Source organism: Hyla sarda, unplaced genomic scaffold, assembly GCF_029499605.1.
Source record: "Hyla sarda isolate aHylSar1 unplaced genomic scaffold, aHylSar1.hap1 scaffold_205, whole genome shotgun sequence".
In the NCBI taxonomy this organism is placed as follows: Eukaryota; Metazoa; Chordata; class Amphibia; order Anura; family Hylidae; genus Hyla; species Hyla sarda.
The window spans coordinates 270,229-295,443 of NW_026608713.1; the positions used below are offsets into that span (position 1 = coordinate 270,229).

Here is a 25,215-nt window from a genome sequence, read left to right on the forward strand (position 1 = left end):
ATTAGTTTGCAGCAGAACATAACGTAGACGTTCAGCGACTGATTTTGTCACCTGGGACCCTTTTTCCCAAAGTCATGAGTTAGAAAACTAAGGAAAAAGGAGGTAAAATCCTAGAGGGAGCGTAAGGAACCTTAAAGGTAGAAAGAAACCAAAGTCTTAAGTCTCCAGAGACTCCATGGAAATAAAGATGGAAATTTAAAAAGAGATCTACAAAAAAAGAAGCCATTAAGTCGTTGCACCGAGAGAACCCACACTTATCCTACCTCAGTTTCCTTAAGGTTTAAGTACCTATAGGTACTGCTATCAGTACCTATTCTAAGGACTGGGACACATGTGAGATCCCCACTGGTGTCGGCCGGGGCAGCCAACATGCGCAACATGGTCGGTTAGCTCAGCTGGTTAGAGCGTGGTGCTAATAACGCCAAGGTCGCGGGTTCGATCCCCGTATGGGCCAGTCCGTCTCCTCTTTTTTGACCGTACCAGTCTCAAACTCCTTTTTCTCCCTACTGCCTAGATCTGGTGGGTGGAAATTGCTGCTGTCTTCATTTAAGCAGGTTACCGTGATGGCAAGCACCATACCCATTCCTCGTTAGTATAGTGGTGAGTATCCCCGCCTGTCACGCGGGAGACCGGGGTTCGATTCCCCGACGGGGAGGCAATTGTTTTCTTTGTGCACCAAAGAAAACTCAGGAAAAAGGAATCCAAAGTCTTAAGTCTCCAGAGTCTCCAGAGTCTCCATGGAAATAAAGATGGAATTTTAAAAAGAGATCTACAAAAAAAGAAGCCATTAAGTCGTTGCACAGAGAGAACCCACACTTATCCTACCTCAGTTTCCTGAAGGTTTAAGCTGAAAAACTCTGTAGATATCCCCAATCCATGGAGCGAATAGGCCGAAACCACATGCCGAAAGGAGCCCGCTGAGATTGGCCAGGGGAAACAAACGTCCGTACGGGAGATGCCCACGGACAGAGCCTTATTTAATGGATTCCTGACATTAGTTTGCAGCAGAGCATAACGTAGACGTTCAGCGACTGATTTTGTCACCTGGGACCCTTTTTCCCAAAGTCATGAGTCTCCATGGAAATAAAGATGGAATTTTAAAAAGAGATCTACAAAAAAAGAAGCCATTAAGTCGTTGCACAGAGAGAACCCACACTTATCCTACCTCAGTTTCCTGAAGGTTTAAGCTGAAAAACTCTGTAGATATCCCCAATCCATGGAGCGAATAGGCCGAAACCACATGCCGAAAGGAGCCCGCTGAGATTGGCCAGGGGAAACAAACGTCCGTACGGGAGATGCCCACGGACAGAGCCTTATTTAATGGATTCCTGACATTAGTTTGCAGCAGAACATAACGTAGACGTTCAGCGACTGATTTTGTCACCTGGGACCCTTTTTCCCAAAGTCATGAGTCTCCATGGAAATAAAGATGGAATTTTAAAAAGAGATCTACAAAAAAAGAAGCCATTAAGTCGTTGCACAGAGAGAACCCACACTTATCCTACCTCAGTTTCCTGAAGGTTTAAGCTGAAAAACTCTGTAGATATCCCCAATCCATGGAGCGAATAGGCCGAAACCACATGCCGAAAGGAGCCCGCTGAGATTGGCCAGGGGAAACAAACGTCCGTACGGGAGATGCCCACGGACAGAGCCTTATTTAATGGATTCCTGACATTAGTTTGCAGCAGAACATAACGTAGACGTTCAGCGACTGATTTTGTCACCTGGGACCCTTTTTCCCAAAGTCATGAGTTAGAAAACTAAGGAAAAAGGAGGTAAAATCCTAGAGGGAGCGTAAGGAACCTTAAAGGTAGAAAGAAACCAAAGTCTTAAGTCTCCAGAGACTCCATGGAAATAAAGATGGAAATTTAAAAAGAGATCTACAAAAAAAGAAGCCATTAAGTCGTTGCACCGAGAGAACCCACACTTATCCTACCTCAGTTTCCTTAAGGTTTAAGTACCTATAGGTACTGCTATCAGTACCTATTCTAAGGACTGGGACACATGTGAGATCCCCACTGGTGTCGGCCGGGGCAGCCAACATGCGCAACATGGTCGGTTAGCTCAGCTGGTTAGAGCGTGGTGCTAATAACGCCAAGGTCGCGGGTTCGATCCCCGTATGGGCCAGTCCGTCTCCTCTTTTTTGACCGTACCAGTCTCAAACTCCTTTTTCTCCCTACTGCCTAGATCTGGTGGGTGGAAATTGCTGCTGTCTTCATTTAAGCAGGTTACCGTGATGGCAAGCACCATACCCATTCCTCGTTAGTATAGTGGTGAGTATCCCCGCCTGTCACGCGGGAGACCGGGGTTCGATTCCCCGACGGGGAGGCAATTGTTTTCTTTGTGCACCAAAGAAAACTCAGGAAAAAGGAATCCAAAGTCTTAAGTCTCCAGAGTCTCCAGAGTCTCCATGGAAATAAAGATGGAATTTTAAAAAGAGATCTACAAAAAAAGAAGCCATTAAGTCGTTGCACAGAGAGAACCCACACTTATCCTACCTCAGTTTCCTGAAGGTTTAAGCTGAAAAACTCTGTAGATATCCCCAATCCATGGAGCGAATAGGCCGAAACCACATGCCGAAAGGAGCCCGCTGAGATTGGCCAGGGGAAACAAACGTCCGTACGGGAGATGCCCACGGACAGAGCCTTATTTAATGGATTCCTGACATTAGTTTGCAGCAGAGCATAACGTAGACGTTCAGCGACTGATTTTGTCACCTGGGACCCTTTTTCCCAAAGTCATGAGTCTCCATGGAAATAAAGATGGAATTTTAAAAAGAGATCTACAAAAAAAGAAGCCATTAAGTCGTTGCACAGAGAGAACCCACACTTATCCTACCTCAGTTTCCTGAAGGTTTAAGCTGAAAAACTCTGTAGATATCCCCAATCCATGGAGCGAATAGGCCGAAACCACATGCCGAAAGGAGCCCGCTGAGATTGGCCAGGGGAAACAAACGTCCGTACGGGAGATGCCCACGGACAGAGCCTTATTTAATGGATTCCTGACATTAGTTTGCAGCAGAACATAACGTAGACGTTCAGCGACTGATTTTGTCACCTGGGACCCTTTTTCCCAAAGTCATGAGTCTCCATGGAAATAAAGATGGAATTTTAAAAAGAGATCTACAAAAAAAGAAGCCATTAAGTCGTTGCACAGAGAGAACCCACACTTATCCTACCTCAGTTTCCTGAAGGTTTAAGCTGAAAAACTCTGTAGATATCCCCAATCCATGGAGCGAATAGGCCGAAACCACATGCCGAAAGGAGCCCGCTGAGATTGGCCAGGGGAAACAAACGTCCGTACGGGAGATGCCCACGGACAGAGCCTTATTTAATGGATTCCTGACATTAGTTTGCAGCAGAACATAACGTAGACGTTCAGCGACTGATTTTGTCACCTGGGACCCTTTTTCCCAAAGTCATGAGTTAGAAAACTAAGGAAAAAGGAGGTAAAATCCTAGAGGGAGCGTAAGGAACCTTAAAGGTAGAAAGAAACCAAAGTCTTAAGTCTCCAGAGACTCCATGGAAATAAAGATGGAAATTTAAAAAGAGATCTACAAAAAAAGAAGCCATTAAGTCGTTGCACCGAGAGAACCCACACTTATCCTACCTCAGTTTCCTTAAGGTTTAAGTACCTATAGGTACTGCTATCAGTACCTATTCTAAGGACTGGGACACATGTGAGATCCCCACTGGTGTCGGCCGGGGCAGCCAACATGCGCAACATGGTCGGTTAGCTCAGCTGGTTAGAGCGTGGTGCTAATAACGCCAAGGTCGCGGGTTCGATCCCCGTATGGGCCAGTCCGTCTCCTCTTTTTTGACCGTACCAGTCTCAAACTCCTTTTTCTCCCTACTGCCTAGATCTGGTGGGTGGAAATTGCTGCTGTCTTCATTTAAGCAGGTTACCGTGATGGCAAGCACCATACCCATTCCTCGTTAGTATAGTGGTGAGTATCCCCGCCTGTCACGCGGGAGACCGGGGTTCGATTCCCCGACGGGGAGGCAATTGTTTTCTTTGTGCACCAAAGAAAACTCAGGAAAAAGGAATCCAAAGTCTTAAGTCTCCAGAGTCTCCAGAGTCTCCATGGAAATAAAGATGGAATTTTAAAAAGAGATCTACAAAAAAAGAAGCCATTAAGTCGTTGCACAGAGAGAACCCACACTTATCCTACCTCAGTTTCCTGAAGGTTTAAGCTGAAAAACTCTGTAGATATCCCCAATCCATGGAGCGAATAGGCCGAAACCACATGCCGAAAGGAGCCCGCTGAGATTGGCCAGGGGAAACAAACGTCCGTACGGGAGATGCCCACGGACAGAGCCTTATTTAATGGATTCCTGACATTAGTTTGCAGCAGAGCATAACGTAGACGTTCAGCGACTGATTTTGTCACCTGGGACCCTTTTTCCCAAAGTCATGAGTCTCCATGGAAATAAAGATGGAATTTTAAAAAGAGATCTACAAAAAAAGAAGCCATTAAGTCGTTGCACAGAGAGAACCCACACTTATCCTACCTCAGTTTCCTGAAGGTTTAAGCTGAAAAACTCTGTAGATATCCCCAATCCATGGAGCGAATAGGCCGAAACCACATGCCGAAAGGAGCCCGCTGAGATTGGCCAGGGGAAACAAACGTCCGTACGGGAGATGCCCACGGACAGAGCCTTATTTAATGGATTCCTGACATTAGTTTGCAGCAGAACATAACGTAGACGTTCAGCGACTGATTTTGTCACCTGGGACCCTTTTTCCCAAAGTCATGAGTCTCCATGGAAATAAAGATGGAATTTTAAAAAGAGATCTACAAAAAAAGAAGCCATTAAGTCGTTGCACAGAGAGAACCCACACTTATCCTACCTCAGTTTCCTGAAGGTTTAAGCTGAAAAACTCTGTAGATATCCCCAATCCATGGAGCGAATAGGCCGAAACCACATGCCGAAAGGAGCCCGCTGAGATTGGCCAGGGGAAACAAACGTCCGTACGGGAGATGCCCACGGACAGAGCCTTATTTAATGGATTCCTGACATTAGTTTGCAGCAGAACATAACGTAGACGTTCAGCGACTGATTTTGTCACCTGGGACCCTTTTTCCCAAAGTCATGAGTTAGAAAACTAAGGAAAAAGGAGGTAAAATCCTAGAGGGAGCGTAAGGAACCTTAAAGGTAGAAAGAAACCAAAGTCTTAAGTCTCCAGAGACTCCATGGAAATAAAGATGGAAATTTAAAAAGAGATCTACAAAAAAAGAAGCCATTAAGTCGTTGCACCGAGAGAACCCACACTTATCCTACCTCAGTTTCCTTAAGGTTTAAGTACCTATAGGTACTGCTATCAGTACCTATTCTAAGGACTGGGACACATGTGAGATCCCCACTGGTGTCGGCCGGGGCAGCCAACATGCGCAACATGGTCGGTTAGCTCAGCTGGTTAGAGCGTGGTGCTAATAACGCCAAGGTCGCGGGTTCGATCCCCGTATGGGCCAGTCCGTCTCCTCTTTTTTGACCGTACCAGTCTCAAACTCCTTTTTCTCCCTACTGCCTAGATCTGGTGGGTGGAAATTGCTGCTGTCTTCATTTAAGCAGGTTACCGTGATGGCAAGCACCATACCCATTCCTCGTTAGTATAGTGGTGAGTATCCCCGCCTGTCACGCGGGAGACCGGGGTTCGATTCCCCGACGGGGAGGCAATTGTTTTCTTTGTGCACCAAAGAAAACTCAGGAAAAAGGAATCCAAAGTCTTAAGTCTCCAGAGTCTCCAGAGTCTCCATGGAAATAAAGATGGAATTTTAAAAAGAGATCTACAAAAAAAGAAGCCATTAAGTCGTTGCACAGAGAGAACCCACACTTATCCTACCTCAGTTTCCTGAAGGTTTAAGCTGAAAAACTCTGTAGATATCCCCAATCCATGGAGCGAATAGGCCGAAACCACATGCCGAAAGGAGCCCGCTGAGATTGGCCAGGGGAAACAAACGTCCGTACGGGAGATGCCCACGGACAGAGCCTTATTTAATGGATTCCTGACATTAGTTTGCAGCAGAGCATAACGTAGACGTTCAGCGACTGATTTTGTCACCTGGGACCCTTTTTCCCAAAGTCATGAGTTAGAAAACTAAGGAAAAAGGAGGTAAAATCCTAGAGGGAGCGTAAGGAACCTTAAAGGTAGAAAGAAACCAAAGTCTTAAGTCTCCAGAGACTCCATGGAAATAAAGATGGAAATTTAAAAAGAGATCTACAAAAAAAGAAGCCATTAAGTCGTTGCACCGAGAGAACCCACACTTATCCTACCTCAGTTTCCTTAAGGTTTAAGCTGAAAAACTCTGTAGATATCCCCAATCCATGGAGCGAATAGGCCGAAACCACATGCCGAAAGGAGCCCGCTGAGATTGGCCAGGGGAAACAAACGTCCGTACGGGAGATGCCCACGGCCAGAGCCTTATCCAATGGATTCCTGACATTAGTTTGCAGCACAGCATATACCAGAGTCAATAACTTGTAAAGTAGACGGTCAGCGACTGATTTCGTCACCTGGGACCCGTTTGCCCAAAGTCATGAGTTAGTTGCAGCTGAAATGCGGACTCTAGCTTTCCCTCAATCACTGGCGCTACAACAAGGCCCCGTGTAGCCCATGCCTAAGGCCTATGGCTTTTAGATTGCAAACTCTTCCAGGTGCCGTGTTATTTCCTATACTTTCTGATTCCTTCTCTTGTGGAATAAAGTTTCGAATACAGTTCCCAGTTCACAGTCAGCCCTAGCACTCGTGATGTCGCCTCTGACAAGGACAGAGAAAGAGACACCCTTCCCTTTCTCCACACTGCTATCAGTACCTATTCTAAGGACTGGGACACATGTGAGATCCCCACTGGTGTCGGCCGGGGCAGCCGACATGCGCAACTTGGCCGGTTAGCTCAGCTGGTTAGAGCGTGGTGCTAATAACGCCAAGGTCGCGGGTTCGATCCCCGTACGGGCCAGTCCGTCTCCTCTTTTTTGACCGTACCAGTCTCAAACTCCTTTTTCTCCCTACTGCCTAGATCTGGTGGGTGGAAATTGCTGCTGTCTTCATTTAAGCAGGTTACCGTGATGGCAAGCACCATACCCATTCCTCGTTAGTATAGTGGTGAGTATCCCCGCCTGTCACGCGGGAGACCGGGGTTCGATTCCCCGACGGGGAGGCAATTATTTTCTTTGTGCACCAAAGAAAACTCAGGAAAAAGGAATCCAAAGTCTTAAGTCTCCAGAGTCTCCATGGAAATAAAGATGGAATTTTAAAAAGAGATCTACAAAAAAAGAAGCCATTAAGTCGTTGCACAGAGAGAACCCACACTTATCCTACCTCAGTTTCCTGAAGGTTTAAGCTGAAAAACTCTGTAGATATCCCCAATCCATGGAGCGAATAGGCCGAAACCACATGCCGAAAGGAGCCCGCTGAGATTGGCCAGGGGAAACAAACGTCCGTACGGGAGATGCCCACGGACAGAGCCTTATTTAATGGATTCCTGACATTAGTTTGCAGCAGAACATAACGTAGACGTTCAGCGACTGATTTTGTCACCTGGGACCCTTTTTCCCAAAGTCATGAGTTAGAAAACTAAGGAAAAAGGAGGTAAAATCCTAGAGGGAGCGTAAGGAACCTTAAAGGTAGAAAGAAACCAAAGTCTTAAGTCTCCAGAGACTCCATGGAAATAAAGATGGAAATTTAAAAAGAGATCTACAAAAAAAGAAGCCATTAAGTCGTTGCACCGAGAGAACCCACACTTATCCTACCTCAGTTTCCTTAAGGTTTAAGTACCTATAGGTACTGCTATCAGTACCTATTCTAAGGACTGGGACACATGTGAGATCCCCACTGGTGTCGGCCGGGGCAGCCAACATGCGCAACATGGTCGGTTAGCTCAGCTGGTTAGAGCGTGGTGCTAATAACGCCAAGGTCGCGGGTTCGATCCCCGTATGGGCCAGTCCGTCTCCTCTTTTTTGACCGTACCAGTCTCAAACTCCTTTTTCTCCCTACTGCCTAGATCTGGTGGGTGGAAATTGCTGCTGTCTTCATTTAAGCAGGTTACCGTGATGGCAAGCACCATACCCATTCCTCGTTAGTATAGTGGTGAGTATCCCCGCCTGTCACGCGGGAGACCGGGGTTCGATTCCCCGACGGGGAGGCGATTGTTTTCTTTGTGCACCAAAGAAAACTCAGGAAAAAGGAATCCAAAGTCTTAAGTCTCCAGAGTCTCCAGAGTCTCCATGGAAATAAAGATGGAATTTTAAAAAGAGATCTACAAAAAAAGAAGCCATTAAGTCGTTGCACAGAGAGAACCCACACTTATCCTACCTCAGTTTCCTGAAGGTTTAAGCTGAAAAACTCTGTAGATATCCCCAATCCATGGAGCGAATAGGCCGAAACCACATGCCGAAAGGAGCCCGCTGAGATTGGCCAGGGGAAACAAACGTCCGTACGGGAGATGCCCACGGACAGAGCCTTATTTAATGGATTCCTGACATTAGTTTGCAGCAGAGCATAACGTAGACGTTCAGCGACTGATTTTGTCACCTGGGACCCTTTTTCCCAAAGTCATGAGTCTCCATGGAAATAAAGATGGAATTTTAAAAAGAGATCTACAAAAAAAGAAGCCATTAAGTCGTTGCACAGAGAGAACCCACACTTATCCTACCTCAGTTTCCTGAAGGTTTAAGCTGAAAAACTCTGTAGATATCCCCAATCCATGGAGCGAATAGGCCGAAACCACATGCCGAAAGGAGCCCGCTGAGATTGGCCAGGGGAAACAAACGTCCGTACGGGAGATGCCCACGGACAGAGCCTTATTTAATGGATTCCTGACATTAGTTTGCAGCAGAACATAACGTAGACGTTCAGCGACTGATTTTGTCACCTGGGACCCTTTTTCCCAAAGTCATGAGTTAGAAAACTAAGGAAAAAGGAGGTAAAATCCTAGAGGGAGCGTAAGGAACCTTAAAGGTAGAAAGAAACCAAAGTCTTAAGTCTCCAGAGACTCCATGGAAATAAAGATGGAAATTTAAAAAGAGATCTACAAAAAAAGAAGCCATTAAGTCGTTGCACCGAGAGAACCCACACTTATCCTACCTCAGTTTCCTTAAGGTTTAAGTACCTATAGGTACTGCTATCAGTACCTATTCTAAGGACTGGGACACATGTGAGATCCCCACTGGTGTCGGCCGGGGCAGCCAACATGCGCAACATGGTCGGTTAGCTCAGCTGGTTAGAGCGTGGTGCTAATAACGCCAAGGTCGCGGGTTCGATGCCCGTATGGGCCAGTCCGTCTCCTCTTTTTTGACCGTACCAGTCTCAAACTCCTTTTTCTCCCTACTGCCTAGATCTGGTGGGTGGAAATTGCTGCTGTCTTCATTTAAGCAGGTTACCGTGATGGCAAGCACCATACCCATTCCTCGTTAGTATAGTGGTGAGTATCCCCGCCTGTCACGCGGGAGACCGGGGTTCGATTCCCCGACGGGGAGGCAATTGTTTTCTTTGTGCACCAAAGAAAACTCAGGAAAAAGGAATCCAAAGTCTTAAGTCTCCAGAGTCTCCAGAGTCTCCATGGAAATAAAGATGGAATTTTAAAAAGAGATCTACAAAAAAAGAAGCCATTAAGTCGTTGCACAGAGAGAACCCACACTTATCCTACCTCAGTTTCCTGAAGGTTTAAGCTGAAAAACTCTGTAGATATCCCCAATCCATGGAGCGAATAGGCCGAAACCACATGCCGAAAGGAGCCCGCTGAGATTGGCCAGGGGAAACAAACGTCCGTACGGGAGATGCCCACGGACAGAGCCTTATTTAATGGATTCCTGACATTAGTTTGCAGCAGAGCATAACGTAGACGTTCAGCGACTGATTTTGTCACCTGGGACCCTTTTTCCCAAAGTCATGAGTTAGAAAACTAAGGAAAAAGGAGGTAAAATCCTAGAGGGAGCGTAAGGAACCTTAAAGGTAGAAAGAAACCAAAGTCTTAAGTCTCCAGAGACTCCATGGAAATAAAGATGGAAATTTAAAAAGAGATCTACAAAAAAAGAAGTCATTAAGTCGTTGCACCGAGAGAACCCACACTTATCCTACCTCAGTTTCCTTAAGGTTTAAGCTGAAAAACTCTGTAGATATCCCCAATCCATGGAGCGAATAGGCCGAAACCACATGCTGAAAGGAGCCCGCTGAGATTGGCCAGGGGAAACAAACGTCCGTACGGGAGATGCCCACGGCCAGAGCCTTATCCAATGGATTCCTGACATTAGTTTGCAGCACAGCATATACCAGAGTCAATAACTTGTAAAGTAGACGGTCAGCGACTGATTTCGTCACCTGGGACCGTTTGCCCAAAGTCATGAGTTAGTTGCAGCTGAAATGCGGACTGCAGCTTTCCCTCAATCACTGGCGCTACAACAAGGCCCCGTGTAGCCCATGCCTAAGGCCTATGGCTTTTAGATTGCAAACTCTTCCAGGTGCCGTGTTATTTCCTATACTTTCTGATTCCTTCTCTTGTGGAATAAAGTTTCGAATACAGTTCCCAGTTCACAGTCAGCCCTAGCACTCGTGATGTCGCCTCTGACAAGGACAGAGAAAGAGACACCCTTCCCTTTCTCCACACTGCTATCAGTACCTATTCTAAGGACTGGGACACATGTGAGATCCCCACTGGTGTCGGCCGGGGCAGCCGACATGCGCAACATGGCCGGTTAGCTCAGCTGGTTAGAGCGTGGTGCTAATAACGCCAAGGTCGCGGGTTCGATCCCCGTACGGGCCAGTCCGTCTCCTCTTTTTTGACCGTACCAGTCTCAAACTCCTTTTTCTCCCTACTGCCTAGATCTGGTGGGTGGAAATTGCTGCTGTCTTCATTTAAGCAGGTTACCGTGATGGCAAGCACCATACCCATTCCTCGTTAGTATAGTGGTGAGTATCCCCGCCTGTCACGCGGGAGACCGGGGTTCGATTCCCCGACGGGGAGGCAATTGTTTTCTTTGTGCACCAAAGAAAACTCAGGAAAAAGGAATCCAAAGTCTTAAGTCTCCAGAGTCTCCAGAGTCTCCATGGAAATAAAGATGGAATTTTAAAAAGAGATCTACAAAAAAAGAAGCCATTAAGTCGTTGCACAGAGAGAACCCACACTTATCCTACCTCAGTTTCCTGAAGGTTTAAGCTGAAAAACTCTGTAGATATCCCCAATCCATGGAGCGAATAGGCCGAAACCACATGCCGAAAGGAACCCGCTGAGATTGGCCAGGGGAAACAAACGTCCGTACGGGAGATGCCCACGGACAGAGCCTTATTTAATGGATTCCTGACATTAGTTTGCAGCAGAGCATAACGTAGACGTTCAGCGACTGATTTTGTCACCTGGGACCCGTTTTCCCAAAGTCATGAGTTAGAAAACTAAGGAAAAAGGAGGTAAAATCCTAGAGAGAGCGTCAGGAACCTTAAAGGTAGAAAGAAACCAAAGTCTTAAGTCTCCAGAGACTCCATGGAAATAAAGATGGAAATTTAAAAAGAGATCTACAAAAAAAGAAGCCATTAAGTCGTTGCACCGAGAGAACCCACACTTATCCTACCTCAGTTTCCTTAAGGTTTAAGTACCTATAGGTACTGCTATCAGTACCTATTCTAAGGACTGGGACACATGTGAGATCCCCACTGGTGTCGGCCGGGGCAGCCAACATGCGCAACATGGTCGGTTAGCTCAGCTGGTTAGAGCGTGGTGCTAATAACGCCAAGGTTGCGGGTTCGATCCCCGTACGGGCCAGTCCGTCTCCTCTTTTTTGACCGTACCAGTCTCAAACTCCTTTTTCTCCCTACTGCCTAGATCTGGTGGGTGGAAATTGCTGCTGTCTTCATTTAAGCAGGTTACCGTGATGGCAAGCACCATACCCATTCCTCATTAGTATAGTGGTGAGTATCCCCGCCTGTCACGCGGGAGACTGGGGTTCGATTCCCCGACGGGGAGGCAATTGTTTTCTTTGTGCACCAAAGAAAACTCAGGAAAAAGGAATCCAAAGTCTTAAGTCTCCAGAGTCTCCAGAGTCTCCATGGAAATAAAGATGGAATTTTAAAAAGAGATCTACAAAAAAAGAAGCCATTAAGTCGTTGCACAGAGAGAACCCACACTTATCCTACCTCAGTTTCCTGAAGGTTTAAGCTGAAAAACTCTGTAGATATCCCCAATCCATGGAGCGAATAGGCCGAAACCACATGCCGAAAGGAGCCCGCTGAGATTGGCCAGGGGAAACAAACGTCCGTACGGGAGATGCCCACGGACAGAGCCTTATTTAATGGATTCCTGACATTAGTTTGCAGCAGAGCATAACGTAGACGTTCAGCGACTGATTTTGTCACCTGGCACCCTTTTTCCCAAAGTCATGAGTCTCCATGGAAATAAAGATGGAATTTTAAAAAGAGATCTACAAAAAAAGAAGCCATTAAGTCGTTGCACAGAGAGAACCCACACTTATCCTACCTCAGTTTCCTGAAGGTTTAAGCTGAAAAACTCTGTAGATATCCCCAATCCATGGAGCGAATAGGCCGAAACCACATGCCGAAAGGAGCCCGCTGAGATTGGCCAGGGGAAACAAACGTCCGTACGGGAGATGCCCACGGACAGAGCCTTATTTAATGGATTCCTGACATTAGTTTGCAGCAGAGCATAACGTAGACGTTCAGCGACTGATTTTGTCACCTGGGACCCTTTTTCCCAAAGTCATGAGTTAGAAAACTAAGGAAAAAGGAGGTAAAATCCTAGAGGGAGCGTAAGGAACCTTAAAGGTAGAAAGAAACCAAAGTCTTAAGTCTCCAGAGACTCCATGGAAATAAAGATGGAAATTTAAAAAGAGATCTACAAAAAAAGAAGTCATTAAGTCGTTGCACCGAGAGAACCCACACTTATCCTACCTCAGTTTCCTTAAGGTTTAAGCTGAAAAACTCTGTAGATATCCCCAATCCATGGAGCGAATAGGCCGAAACCACATGCTGAAAGGAGCCCGCTGAGATTGGCCAGGGGAAACAAACGTCCGTACGGGAGATGCCCACGGCCAGAGCCTTATCCAATGGATTCCTGACATTAGTTTGCAGCACAGCATATACCAGAGTCAATAACTTGTAAAGTAGACGGTCAGCGACTGATTTCGTCACCTGGGACCGTTTGCCCAAAGTCATGAGTTAGTTGCAGCTGAAATGCGGACTGCAGCTTTCCCTCAATCACTGGCGCTACAACAAGGCCCCGTGTAGCCCATGCCTAAGGCCTATGGCTTTTAGATTGCAAACTCTTCCAGGTGCCGTGTTATTTCCTATACTTTCTGATTCCTTCTCTTGTGGAATAAAGTTTCGAATACAGTTCCCAGTTCACAGTCAGCCCTAGCACTCGTGATGTCGCCTCTGACAAGGACAGAGAAAGAGACACCCTTCCCTTTCTCCACACTGCTATCAGTACCTATTCTAAGGACTGGGACACATGTGAGATCCCCACTGGTGTCGGCCGGGGCAGCCGACATGCGCAACATGGCCGGTTAGCTCAGCTGGTTAGAGCGTGGTGCTAATAACGCCAAGGTCGCGGGTTCGATCCCCGTACGGGCCAGTCCGTCTCCTCTTTTTTGACCGTACCAGTCTCAAACTCCTTTTTCTCCCTACTGCCTAGATCTGGTGGGTGGAAATTGCTGCTGTCTTCATTTAAGCAGGTTACCGTGATGGCAAGCACCATACCCATTCCTCGTTAGTATAGTGGTGAGTATCCCCGCCTGTCACGCGGGAGACCGGGGTTCGATTCCCCGACGGGGAGGCAATTGTTTTCTTTGTGCACCAAAGAAAACTCAGGAAAAAGGAATCCAAAGTCTTAAGTCTCCAGAGTCTCCAGAGTCTCCATGGAAATAAAGATGGAATTTTAAAAAGAGATCTACAAAAAAAGAAGCCATTAAGTCGTTGCACAGAGAGAACCCACACTTATCCTACCTCAGTTTCCTGAAGGTTTAAGCTGAAAAACTCTGTAGATATCCCCAATCCATGGAGCGAATAGGCCGAAACCACATGCCGAAAGGAACCCGCTGAGATTGGCCAGGGGAAACAAACGTCCGTACGGGAGATGCCCACGGACAGAGCCTTATTTAATGGATTCCTGACATTAGTTTGCAGCAGAGCATAACGTAGACGTTCAGCGACTGATTTTGTCACCTGGGACCCGTTTTCCCAAAGTCATGAGTTAGAAAACTAAGGAAAAAGGAGGTAAAATCCTAGAGAGAGCGTCAGGAACCTTAAAGGTAGAAAGAAACCAAAGTCTTAAGTCTCCAGAGACTCCATGGAAATAAAGATGGAAATTTAAAAAGAGATCTACAAAAAAAGAAGCCATTAAGTCGTTGCACCGAGAGAACCCACACTTATCCTACCTCAGTTTCCTTAAGGTTTAAGTACCTATAGGTACTGCTATCAGTACCTATTCTAAGGACTGGGACACATGTGAGATCCCCACTGGTGTCGGCCGGGGCAGCCAACATGCGCAACATGGTCGGTTAGCTCAGCTGGTTAGAGCGTGGTGCTAATAACGCCAAGGTTGCGGGTTCGATCCCCGTACGGGCCAGTCCGTCTCCTCTTTTTTGACCGTACCAGTCTCAAACTCCTTTTTCTCCCTACTGCCTAGATCTGGTGGGTGGAAATTGCTGCTGTCTTCATTTAAGCAGGTTACCGTGATGGCAAGCACCATACCCATTCCTCATTAGTATAGTGGTGAGTATCCCCGCCTGTCACGCGGGAGACTGGGGTTCGATTCCCCGACGGGGAGGCAATTGTTTTCTTTGTGCACCAAAGAAAACTCAGGAAAAAGGAATCCAAAGTCTTAAGTCTCCAGAGTCTCCAGAGTCTCCATGGAAATAAAGATGGAATTTTAAAAAGAGATCTACAAAAAAAGAAGCCATTAAGTCGTTGCACAGAGAGAACCCACACTTATCCTACCTCAGTTTCCTGAAGGTTTAAGCTGAAAAACTCTGTAGATATCCCCAATCCATGGAGCGAATAGGCCGAAACCACATGCCGAAAGGAGCCCGCTGAGATTGGCCAGGGGAAACAAACGTCCGTACGGGAGATGCCCACGGACAGAGCCTTATTTAATGGATTCCTGACATTAGTTTGCAGCAGAGCATAACGTAGACGTTCAGCGACTGATTTTGTCACCTGGCACCCTTTTTCCCAAAGTCATGAGTCTCCATGGAAATAAAGATGGAATTTTAAAAAGAGATCTACAAAAAAAGAAGCCATTAAGTCGTTGCACAGAGAGAACCCACACTTATCCTACCTCAGTTTCCTGAAGGTTTAAGCTGAAAAACTCTGTAGATATCCCCAATCCATGGAGCGAATAGGCCGAAACCACATGCCGAAAGGAGCCCGCTGAGATTGGCCAGGGGAAACAAACGTCCGTACGGGAGATGCCCACGGAAAGAGCCTAATTTAATGGATTCCTGACATTAGTTTGCAGCAGAACATAACGTAGACGTTCAGCGACTGATTTTGTCACCTGGGACCCTTTTTCCCAAAGTCATGAGTTAGAAAACTAAGGAAAAAGGAGGTAAAATCCTAGAGGGAGCGTAAGGAACCTTAAAGGTAGAAAGAAACCAAAGTCTTAAGTCTCCAGAGACTCCATGGAAATAAAGATGAAAATTTAAAAAGAGATCTACAAAAAAAGAAGCCATTAAGTTGTTGCACCGAGAGAACCCACACTTATCCTACCTCAGTTTCCTTAAGGTTTAAGTACCCATAGGTACTGCTATCAGTACCTATTCTAAGGACTGGGACACATGTGAGATCCCCACTGGTGTCGGCCGGGGCAGCCGACATGCGCAACATGGCCGGTTAGCTCAGCTGGTTAGAGCGTGGTGCTAATAACGCCAAGGTCGCGGGTTCGATCCCGGTACGGGCCAGTCCGTCTCCTCTTTTTTGACCGTACCAGTTTCAAACTCCTTTTTCTCCCTACTGCCTAGATCTGGTGGGTGGAAAGTGCTGCTGTCTTCATTTAAGCAGGTTACTGTGATGGCAAGCACCATACCCATTCCTCGTTAGTATAGTGGTGAGTATCCCCGCCTGTCACGCGGGAGACCGGGGTTCGATTCCCCGACGGGGAGGCAAATGTTTTCTTTATGCACCAAAGAAAACTCAGGAAAAAGGAATCCAAAGTCTTAAGTCTCCAGAGTCTCCAGAGACTCCATGGAAATAAAGATGGAATTTTAAAAAGAGATCTACAAAAAAAGAAGCCATTAAGTCGTTGCACAGAGAGAACCCACACTTATCCTATCTCAGTTTCCTGAAGGTTTAAGCTGAAAAACTCTGTAGATATCCCCAATCCATGGAGCGAATAGGCCGAAACCACATGCCGAAAGGAGCCCGCTGAGATTGGCCAGGGGAAACAAACGTCCGTACGGGAGATGCCCACGGACAGAGCCTTATTTAATGGATTCCTGACATTAGTTTGCAGCAGAGCATAACGTAGACGTTCAGCGACTGATTTTGTCACCTGGGACCCTTTTTCCCAAAGTCATGAGTTAGAAAACTAAGGAAAAAGGAGGTAAAATCCTAGAGGGAGCGTAAGGAACCTTAAAGGTAGAAAGAAACCAAAGTCTTAAGTCTCCAGAGACTCCATGGAAATAAAGATGGAAATTTAAAAAGAGATCTACAAAAAAAGAAGCCATTAAGTTGTTGCACCGAGAGAACCCACACTTATCCTACCTCAGTTTCCTTAAGGTTTAAGCTGAAAAACTCTGTAGATATCCCCAATCCATGGAGCGAATAGGCCGAAACCACATGCCGAAAGGAGCCCGCTGAGATTGGCCAGGGGAAACAAACGTCCGTACGGGAGATGCCCACGGCCAGAGCCTTATCCAATGGATTCCTGACATTAGTTTGCAGCACAGCATATACCAGAGTCAATAACTTGTAAAGTAGACGGTCAGCGACTGATTTCGTCACCTGGGACCCGTTTGCCCAAAGTCATGAGTTAGTTGCAGCTGAAATGCGGACTGCAGCTTTCCCTCAATCTTTGGCGCTACAACAAGGCCCCGTGTAGCCCATGCCTAAGGCCTATGGCTTTTAGATTGCAAACTCTTCCAGGTGCCGTGTTATTTCCTATACTTTCTGATTCCTTCTCTTGTGGAATAAAGTTTCGAATACAGTTCCCAGTTCACAGTCAGCCCTAGCACTCGTGATGTCGCCTCTGACAAGGACAGAGAAAGAGACACCCTTCCCTTTCTCCACACTGCTATCAGTACCTATTCTAAGGACTGGGACACATGTGAGATCCCCACTGGTGTCGGCCGGGGCAGCCGACATGCGCAACATGGCCGGTTAGCTCAGCTGGTTAGAGCGTGGTGCTAATAACGCCAAGGTCGCAGGTTCGATCCCCGTACGGGCCAGTCCGTCTCCTCTTTTTTGACCGTACCAGTCTCAAACTCCTTTTTCTCCCTACTGCCTAGATCTGGTGGGTGGAAATTGCTGCTGTCTTCATTTAAGCAGGTTACCGTGATGGCAAGCACCATACCCATTCCTCGTTAGTATAGTGGTGAGTATCCCCGCCTGTCACGCGGGAGACCGGGGTTCGATTCCCCGACGGGGAGGCAATTGTTTTCTTTGTGCACCAAAGAAAACTCAGGAAAAAGGAATCCAAAGTCTTAAGTCTCCAGAGTCTCCAGAGTCTCCATGGAAATAAAGATGGAATTTTAAAAAGAGATCTACAAAAAAAGAAGCCATTAAGTCGTTGCACAGAGAGAACCCACACTTATCCTACCTCAGTTTCCTGAAGGTTTAAGCTGAAAAACTCTGTAGATATCCCCAATCCATGAAGCGAATAGGCCGAAACCACATGCCGAAAGGAGCCCGCTGAGATTGGCCAGGGGAAACAAACGTCCGTACGGGAGATGCCCACGGACAGAGCCTTATTTAATGGATTCCTGACATTAGTTTGCAGCAGAGCATAACGTAGACGTTCAGCGACTGATTTTGTCACCTGGGACCCTTTTTCCCAAAGTCATGAGTTAGAAAACTAAGGAAAAAGGAGGTAAAATCCTAGAGGGAGCGTAAGGAACCTTAAAGGTAGAAAGAAACCAAAGTCTTAAGTCTCCAGAGACTCCATGGAAATAAAGATGGAAATTTAAAAAGAGATCTACAAAAAAAGAAGCCATTAAGTTGTTGCACCGAGAGAACCCACACTTATCCTACCTCAGTTTCCTTAAGGTTTAAGCTGAAAAACTCTGTAGATATCCCCAATCCATGGAGCGAATAGGCCGAAACCACATGCCGAAAGGAGCCCGCTGAGATTGGCCAGGGGAAACAAACGTCCGTACGGGAGATGCCCACGGCCAGAGCCTTATCCAATGGATTCCTGACATTAGTTTGCAGCACAGCATATACCAGAGTCAATAACTTGTAAAGTAGACGGTCAGCGACTGATTTCGTCACCTGGGACCCGTTTGCCCAAAGTCATGAGTTAGTTGCAGCTGAAATGCGGACTGCAGCTTTCCCTCAATCACTGGCGCTACAACAAGGCCCCGTGTAGCCCATGCCTAAGGCCTATGGCTTTTAGATTGCAAACTCTTCCAGGTGCCGTGTTATTTCCTATACTTTCTGATTCCTTCTCTTGTGGAATAAAGTTTCGAATACAGTTCCCAGTTCACAGTCAGCCCTAGCACTCGTGATGTCGCCTCTGACAAGGACAGAGAAAGAGACACCCTTCCCTTTCTCCACACTGCTATCAGTACCTATTCTAAGGACTGGGACACATGTGAGATCCCCACTGGTGTCGGCCGGGGCAGCCAACATGCGCAACATGGTCGGTTAGCTCAGCTGGTTAGAGCGTGGTGCTAATAACGCCAAGGTCGCGGGTTCGATCCCCGTATGGGCCAGTCCGTCTCCTCTTTTTTGACCGTACCAGTCTCAAACTCCTTTTTCTCCCTACTGCCTAGATCTGGTGGGTGGAAATTGCTGCTGTCTTCATTTAAGCAGGTTACCGTGATGGCAAGCACCATACCCATTCCTCGTTAGTATAGTGGTGAGTATCCCCGCCTGTCACGCGGGAGACCGGGGTTCGATTCCCCGACGGGGAGGCAATTGTTTTCTTTGTGCACCAAAGAAAACTCAGGAAAAAGGAATCCAAAGTCTTAAGTCTCCAGAGTCTCCAGAGTCTCCATGGAAATAAAGATGGAATTTTAAAAAGAGATCTACAAAAAAAGAAGCCATTAAGTCGTTGCACAGAGAGAACCCACACTTATCCTACCTCAGTTTCCTGAAGGTTTAAGCTGAAAAACTCTGTAGATATCCCCAATCCATGGAGCGAATAGGCCGAAACCACATGCCGAAAGGAGCCCGCTGAGATTGGCCAGGGGAAACAAACGTCCGTACGGGAGATGCCCACGGACAGAGCCTTATTTAATGGATTCCTGACATTAGTTTGCAGCAGAGCATAACGTAGACGTTCAGCGACTGATTTTGTCACCTGGGACCCTTTTTCCCAAAGTCATGAGTTAGAAAACTAAGGAAAAAGGAGGTAAAATCCTAGAGGGAGCGTAAGGAACCTTAAAGGTAGAAAGAAACCAAAGTCTTAAGTCTCCAGAGACTCCATGGAAATAAAGATGAAAATTTAAAAAGAGATCTACAAAAAAAGAAGCCATTAAGTTGTTGCACCGAGAGAACCCACACTTATCCTACCTCAGTTTCCTTAAGGTTTAAGTACCTATAGGTACTGCTATCAGTACCTATTCTAAGGACTGGGACACATGTGAGATCCCCACTGGTGTCGGCCGGGGCAGCCGACATGCGCAACATGGCCGGTTAGCTCAGCTGGTTAGAGCGTGGTGCTAATAACGCCAAGGTCGCGGGTTCGATCCCGGTACGGGCCAGTCCGTCTCCTCTTTTTTGACCGTACCAGTTTCAAACTCCTTTTTCTCCCTACTGCCTAGATCTGGTGGGTGGAAAGTGCTGCTGTCTTCATTTAAGCAGGTTACTGTGATGGCAAGCACCATACCCATTCCTCGTTAGTATAGTGGTGAGTATCCCCGCCTGTCACGCGGGAGACCGGGGTTCGATTCCCCGACGGGGAGGCAAATGTTTTCTTTATGCACCAAAGAAAACTCAGGAAAAAGGAATCCAAAGTCTTAAGTCTCCAGAGTCTCCAGAGACTCCATGGAAATAAAGATGGAATTTTAAAAAGAGATCTACAAAAAAAGAAGCCATTAAGTCGTTGCACAGAGAGAACCCACACTTATCCTATCTCAGTTTCCTGAAGGTTTAAGCTGAAAAACTCTGTAGATATCCCCAATCCATGGAGCGAATAGGCCGAAACCACATGCCGAAAGGAGCCCGCTGAGATTGGCCAGGGGAAACAAACGTCCGTACGGGAGATGCCCACGGACAGAGCCTTATTTAATGGATTCCTGACATTAGTTTGCAGCAGAGCATAACGTAGACGTTCAGCGACTGATTTTGTCACCTGGGACCCTTTTTCCCAAAGTCATGAGTTAGAAAACTAAGGAAAAAGGAGGTAAAATCCTAGAGGGAGCGTAAGGAACCTTAAAGGTAGAAAGAAACCAAAGTCTTAAGTCTCCAGAGACTCCATGGAAATAAAGATGGAAATTTAAAAAGAGATCTACAAAAAAAGAAGCCATTAAGTTGTTGCACCGAGAGAACCCACACTTATCCTACCTCAGTTTCCTTAAGGTTTAAGCTGAAAAACTCTGTAGATATCCCCAATCCATGGAGCGAATAGGCCGAAACCACATGCCGAAAGGAGCCCGCTGAGATTGGCCAGGGGAAACAAACGTCCGTACGGGAGATGCCCACGGCCAGAGCCTTATCCAATGGATTCCTGACATTAGTTTGCAGCACAGCATATACCAGAGTCAATAACTTGTAAAGTAGACGGTCAGCGACTGATTTCGTCACCTGGGACCCGTTTGCCCAAAGTCATGAGTTAGTTGCAGCTGAAATGCGGACTGCAGCTTTCCCTCAATCTTTGGCGCTACAACAAGGCCCCGTGTAGCCCATGCCTAAGGCCTATGGCTTTTAGATTGCAAACTCTTCCAGGTGCCGTGTTATTTCCTATACTTTCTGATTCCTTCTCTTGTGGAATAAAGTTTCGAATACAGTTCCCAGTTCACAGTCAGCCCTAGCACTCGTGATGTCGCCTCTGACAAGGACAGAGAAAGAGACACCCTTCCCTTTCTCCACACTGCTATCAGTACCTATTCTAAGGACTGGGACACATGTGAGATCCCCACTGGTGTCGGCCGGGGCAGCCGACATGCGCAACATGGCCGGTTAGCTCAGCTGGTTAGAGCGTGGTGCTAATAACGCCAAGGTCGCAGGTTCGATCCCCGTACGGGCCAGTCCGTCTCCTCTTTTTTGACCGTACCAGTCTCAAACTCCTTTTTCTCCCTACTGCCTAGATCTGGTGGGTGGAAATTGCTGCTGTCTTCATTTAAGCAGGTTACCGTGATGGCAAGCACCATACCCATTCCTAGTTAGTATAGTGGTGAGTATCCCCGCCTGTCACGCGGGAGACCGGGGTTCGATTCCCCGACGGGGAGGCAATTGTTTTCTTTGTGCACCAAAGAAAACTCAGGAAAAAGGAATCCAAAGTCTTAAGTCTCCAGAGTCTCCAGAGTCTCCATGGAAATAAAGATGGAATTTTAAAAAGAGATCTACAAAAAAAGAAGCCATTAAGTCGTTGCACAGAGAGAACCCACACTTATCCTACCTCAGTTTCCTGAAGGTTTAAGCTGAAAAACTCTGTAGATATCCCCAATCCATGGAGCGAATAGGCCGAAACCACATGCCGAAAGGAGCCCGCTGAGATTGGCCAGGGGAAACAAACGTCCGTACGGGAGATGCCCACGGACAGAGCCTTATTTAATGGATTCCTGACATTAGTTTGCAGCAGAGCATAACGTAGACGTTCAGCGACTGATTTTGTCACCTGGGACCCTTTTTCCCAAAGTCATGAGTTAGAAAACTAAGGAAAAAGGAGGTAAAATCCTAGAGGGAGCGTAAGGAACCTTAAAGGTAGAAAGAAACCAAAGTCTTAAGTCTCCAGAGACTCCATGGAAATAAAGATGGAAATTTAAAAAGAGATCTACAAAAAAAGAAGCCATTAAGTCGTTGCACCGAGAGAACCCACACTTATCCTACCTCAGTTTCCTTAAGGTTTAAGCTGAAAAACTCTGTAGATATCCCCAATCCATGGAGCGAATAGGCCGAAACCACATGCTGAAAGGAGCCCGCTGAGATTGGCCAGGGGAAACAAACGTCCGTACGGGAGATGCCCACGGCCAGAGCCTTATCCAATGGATTCCTGACATTAGTTTGCAGCACAGCATATACCAGAGTCAATAACTTGTAAAGTAGACGGTCAGCGACTGATTTCGTCACCTGGGACCCGTTTGCCCAAAGTCATGAGTTAGTTGCAGCTGAAATGCGGACTGCAGCTTTCCCTCAATCTTTGGCGCTACAACAAGGCCCCGTGTAGCCCATGCCTAAGGCCTATGGCTTTTAGATTGCAAACTCTTCCAGGTGCCGTGTTATTTCCTATACTTTCTGATTCCTTCTCTTGTGGAATAAAGTTTCGAATACAGTTCCCAGTTCACAGTCAGCCCTAGCACTCGTGATGTCGCCTCTGACAAGGACAGAGAAAGAGACACCCTTCCCTTTCTCCACACTGCTATCAGTACCTATTCTAAGGACTGGGACACATGTGAGATCCCCACTGGTGTCGGCCGGGGCAGCCGACATGCGCAACATGGCCGGTTAGCTCAGCTGGTTAGAGCGTGGTGCTAATAACGCCAAGGTCGCGGGTTCGATCCCCGTACGGGCCAGTCCGTCTCCTCTTTTTTGACCGTACCAGTCTCAAACTCCTTTTTCTCCCTACTGCCTAGATCTGGTGGGTGGAAATTGCTGCTGTCTTCATTTAAGCAGGTTACCGTGATGGCAAGCACCATACCCATTCCTCGTTAGTATAGTGGTGAGTATCCCCGCCTGTCACGCGGGAGACCGGGGTTCGATTCTACTGCCTAGATCTGGTGGGTGGAAATTGCTGCTGTCTTCATTTAAGCAGGTTACCGTGATGGCAAGCACCATACCCATTCCTCATTAGTATAGTGGTGAGTATCCCCGCCTGTCACGCTGGAGACCGGGGTTCGATTCCCCGACGGGGAGGCAATTGTTTTCTTTGTGCACCAAAGAAAACTCAGGAAAAAGGAATCCAAAGTCTTAAGTCTCCAGAGTCTCCAGAGACTCCATGGAAATAAAGATGGAATTTTAAGAAGAGATCTACAAAAAAAGAAGCCATTAAGTCGTTGCACAGAGAGAACCCACACTTATCCTACCTCAGTTTCCTGAAGGTTTAAGCTGAAAAACTCTGTAGATATCCCCAATCCATGGAGCGAATAGGCCGAAACCACATGCCGAAAGGAGCCCGCAGGAGATGCCCACGGACAGAGCCTTATTTAATGGATTCCTGACATTAGTTTGCAGCAGAGCATAACGTAGACGTTCAGCGACTGATTTTGTCACCTGGGACCCTTTTTCCCAAAGTCATGAGTTAGAAAACTAAGGAAAAAGGAGGTAAAATCCTAGAGGGAGCGTAAGGAACCTTAAAGGTAGAAAGAAACCAAAGTCTTAAGTCTCCAGAGACTCCATGGAAATAAAGATGGAAATTTAAAAAGAGATCTACAAAAAAAGAAGCCATTAAGTTGTTGCACCGAGAGAACCCACACTTATCCTACCTCAGTTTCCTTAAGGTTTAAGCTGAAAAACTCTGTAGATATCCCCAATCCATGGAGCGAATAGGCCGAAACCACATGCCGAAAGGAGCCCGCTGAGATTGGCCAGGGGAAACAAACGTCCGTACGGGAGATGCCCACGGCCAGAGCCTTATCCAATGGATTCCTGACATTAGTTTGCAGCACAGCATATACCAGAGTCAATAACTTGTAAAGTAGACGGTCAGCGACTGATTTCGTCACCTGGGACCCGTTTGCCCAAAGTCATGAGTTAGTTGCAGCTGAAATGCGGACTGCAGCTTTCCCTCAATCACTGGCGCTACAACAAGGCCCCGTGTAGCCCATGCCTAAGGCCTATGGCTTTTAGATTGCAAACTCTTCCAGGTGCCGTGTTATTTCCTATACTTTCTGATTCCTTCTCTTGTGGAATAAAGTTTCGAATACAGTTCCCAGTTCACAGTCAGCCCTAGCACTCGTGATGTCGCCTCTGACAAGGACAGAGAAAGAGACACCCTTCCCTTTCTCCACACTGCTATCAGTACCTATTCTAAGGACTGGGACACATGTGAGATCCCCACTGGTGTCGGCCGGGGCAGCCGACATGCGCAACATGGCCGGTTAGCTCAGCTGGTTAGAGCGTGGTGCTAATAACGCCAAGGTCGCGGGTTCGATCCCCGTACGGGCCAGTCCGTCTCCTCTTTTTTGACCGTACCAGTCTCAAACTCCTTTTTCTCCCTACTGCCTAGATCTGGTGGGTGGAAATTGCTGCTGTCTTCATTTAAGCAGGTTACCGTGATGGCAAGCACCATACCCATTCCTCGTTAGTATAGTGGTGAGTATCCCCGCCTGTCACGCGGGAGACCGGGGTTCGATTCCCCGACGGGGAGGCAATTGTTTTCTTTGTGCACCAAAGAAAACTCAGGAAAAAGGAATCCAAAGTCTTAAGTCTCCAGAGTCTCCAGAGTCTCCATGGAAATAAAGATGGAATTTTAAAAAGAGATCTACAAAAAAAGAAGCCATTAAGTCGTTGCACAGAGAGAACCCACACTTATCCTACCTCAGTTTCCTGAAGGTTTAAGCTGAAAAACTCTGTAGATATCCCCAATCCATGGAGCGAATAGGCCGAAACCACATGCCGAAAGGAGCCCGCTGAGATTGGCCAGGGGAAACAAACGTCCGTACGGGAGATGCCCACGGACAGAGCCTTATTTAATGGATTCCTGACATTAGTTTGCAGCAGAGCATAACGTAGACGTTCAGCGACTGATTTTGTCACCTGGGACCCTTTTTCCCAAAGTCATGAGTTAGAAAACTAAGGAAAAAGGAGGTAAAATCCTAGAGGGAGCGTAAGGAACCTTAAAGGTAGAAAGAAACCAAAGTCTTAAGTCTCCAGAGACTCCATGGAAATAAAGATGGAAATTTAAAAAGAGATCTACAAAAAAAGAAGCCATTAAGTTGTTGCACCGAGAGAACC

At 46.9% G+C, this 25,215-nt stretch overlaps 19 non-coding genes across 19 annotated transcripts; all 19 read left to right on the forward strand.

The window, feature by feature from the left end:
* The first annotated feature begins 583 nt into the window (after positions 1-583).
* On the forward strand, positions 584-655 carry TRNAD-GUC (transfer RNA aspartic acid (anticodon GUC)). The gene has a single exon. It is a non-coding gene; the product is annotated as a tRNA-Asp (tRNA).
* A 1,601-nt stretch (positions 656-2,256) lies between these two features.
* On the forward strand, positions 2,257-2,328 carry TRNAD-GUC (transfer RNA aspartic acid (anticodon GUC)). The gene has a single exon. It is a non-coding gene; the product is annotated as a tRNA-Asp (tRNA).
* A 1,601-nt stretch (positions 2,329-3,929) lies between these two features.
* On the forward strand, positions 3,930-4,001 carry TRNAD-GUC (transfer RNA aspartic acid (anticodon GUC)). The gene has a single exon. It is a non-coding gene; the product is annotated as a tRNA-Asp (tRNA).
* Positions 4,002-5,602: 1,601 nt separating this feature from the next.
* Positions 5,603-5,674, forward strand: TRNAD-GUC (transfer RNA aspartic acid (anticodon GUC)). Its single transcript has one exon. It is a non-coding gene; the product is annotated as a tRNA-Asp (tRNA).
* Positions 5,675-6,884: 1,210 nt separating this feature from the next.
* TRNAI-AAU (transfer RNA isoleucine (anticodon AAU)) lies at positions 6,885-6,958 on the forward strand. The gene has a single exon. It is a non-coding gene; the product is annotated as a tRNA-Ile (tRNA).
* A 129-nt stretch (positions 6,959-7,087) lies between these two features.
* Positions 7,088-7,159, forward strand: TRNAD-GUC (transfer RNA aspartic acid (anticodon GUC)). Its single transcript has one exon. It is a non-coding gene; the product is annotated as a tRNA-Asp (tRNA).
* Positions 7,160-8,071: 912 nt separating this feature from the next.
* Positions 8,072-8,143, forward strand: TRNAD-GUC (transfer RNA aspartic acid (anticodon GUC)). The gene has a single exon. It is a non-coding gene; the product is annotated as a tRNA-Asp (tRNA).
* A 1,261-nt stretch (positions 8,144-9,404) lies between these two features.
* Positions 9,405-9,476, forward strand: TRNAD-GUC (transfer RNA aspartic acid (anticodon GUC)). The gene has a single exon. It is a non-coding gene; the product is annotated as a tRNA-Asp (tRNA).
* A 1,209-nt stretch (positions 9,477-10,685) lies between these two features.
* TRNAI-AAU (transfer RNA isoleucine (anticodon AAU)) lies at positions 10,686-10,759 on the forward strand. The gene has a single exon. It is a non-coding gene; the product is annotated as a tRNA-Ile (tRNA).
* Positions 10,760-10,888: 129 nt separating this feature from the next.
* TRNAD-GUC (transfer RNA aspartic acid (anticodon GUC)) lies at positions 10,889-10,960 on the forward strand. The gene has a single exon. It is a non-coding gene; the product is annotated as a tRNA-Asp (tRNA).
* Positions 10,961-13,502: 2,542 nt separating this feature from the next.
* On the forward strand, positions 13,503-13,576 carry TRNAI-AAU (transfer RNA isoleucine (anticodon AAU)). The gene has a single exon. It is a non-coding gene; the product is annotated as a tRNA-Ile (tRNA).
* A 129-nt stretch (positions 13,577-13,705) lies between these two features.
* On the forward strand, positions 13,706-13,777 carry TRNAD-GUC (transfer RNA aspartic acid (anticodon GUC)). The gene has a single exon. It is a non-coding gene; the product is annotated as a tRNA-Asp (tRNA).
* Positions 13,778-16,031: 2,254 nt separating this feature from the next.
* TRNAD-GUC (transfer RNA aspartic acid (anticodon GUC)) lies at positions 16,032-16,103 on the forward strand. Its single transcript has one exon. It is a non-coding gene; the product is annotated as a tRNA-Asp (tRNA).
* Positions 16,104-17,516: 1,413 nt separating this feature from the next.
* TRNAD-GUC (transfer RNA aspartic acid (anticodon GUC)) lies at positions 17,517-17,588 on the forward strand. The gene has a single exon. It is a non-coding gene; the product is annotated as a tRNA-Asp (tRNA).
* A 1,413-nt stretch (positions 17,589-19,001) lies between these two features.
* TRNAD-GUC (transfer RNA aspartic acid (anticodon GUC)) lies at positions 19,002-19,073 on the forward strand. Its single transcript has one exon. It is a non-coding gene; the product is annotated as a tRNA-Asp (tRNA).
* A 921-nt stretch (positions 19,074-19,994) lies between these two features.
* Positions 19,995-20,066, forward strand: TRNAD-GUC (transfer RNA aspartic acid (anticodon GUC)). The gene has a single exon. It is a non-coding gene; the product is annotated as a tRNA-Asp (tRNA).
* Positions 20,067-22,761: 2,695 nt separating this feature from the next.
* TRNAI-AAU (transfer RNA isoleucine (anticodon AAU)) lies at positions 22,762-22,835 on the forward strand. Its single transcript has one exon. It is a non-coding gene; the product is annotated as a tRNA-Ile (tRNA).
* Positions 22,836-24,353: 1,518 nt separating this feature from the next.
* On the forward strand, positions 24,354-24,427 carry TRNAI-AAU (transfer RNA isoleucine (anticodon AAU)). The gene has a single exon. It is a non-coding gene; the product is annotated as a tRNA-Ile (tRNA).
* A 129-nt stretch (positions 24,428-24,556) lies between these two features.
* TRNAD-GUC (transfer RNA aspartic acid (anticodon GUC)) lies at positions 24,557-24,628 on the forward strand. The gene has a single exon. It is a non-coding gene; the product is annotated as a tRNA-Asp (tRNA).
* The last annotated feature ends 587 nt before the right edge of the window (positions 24,629-25,215 follow it).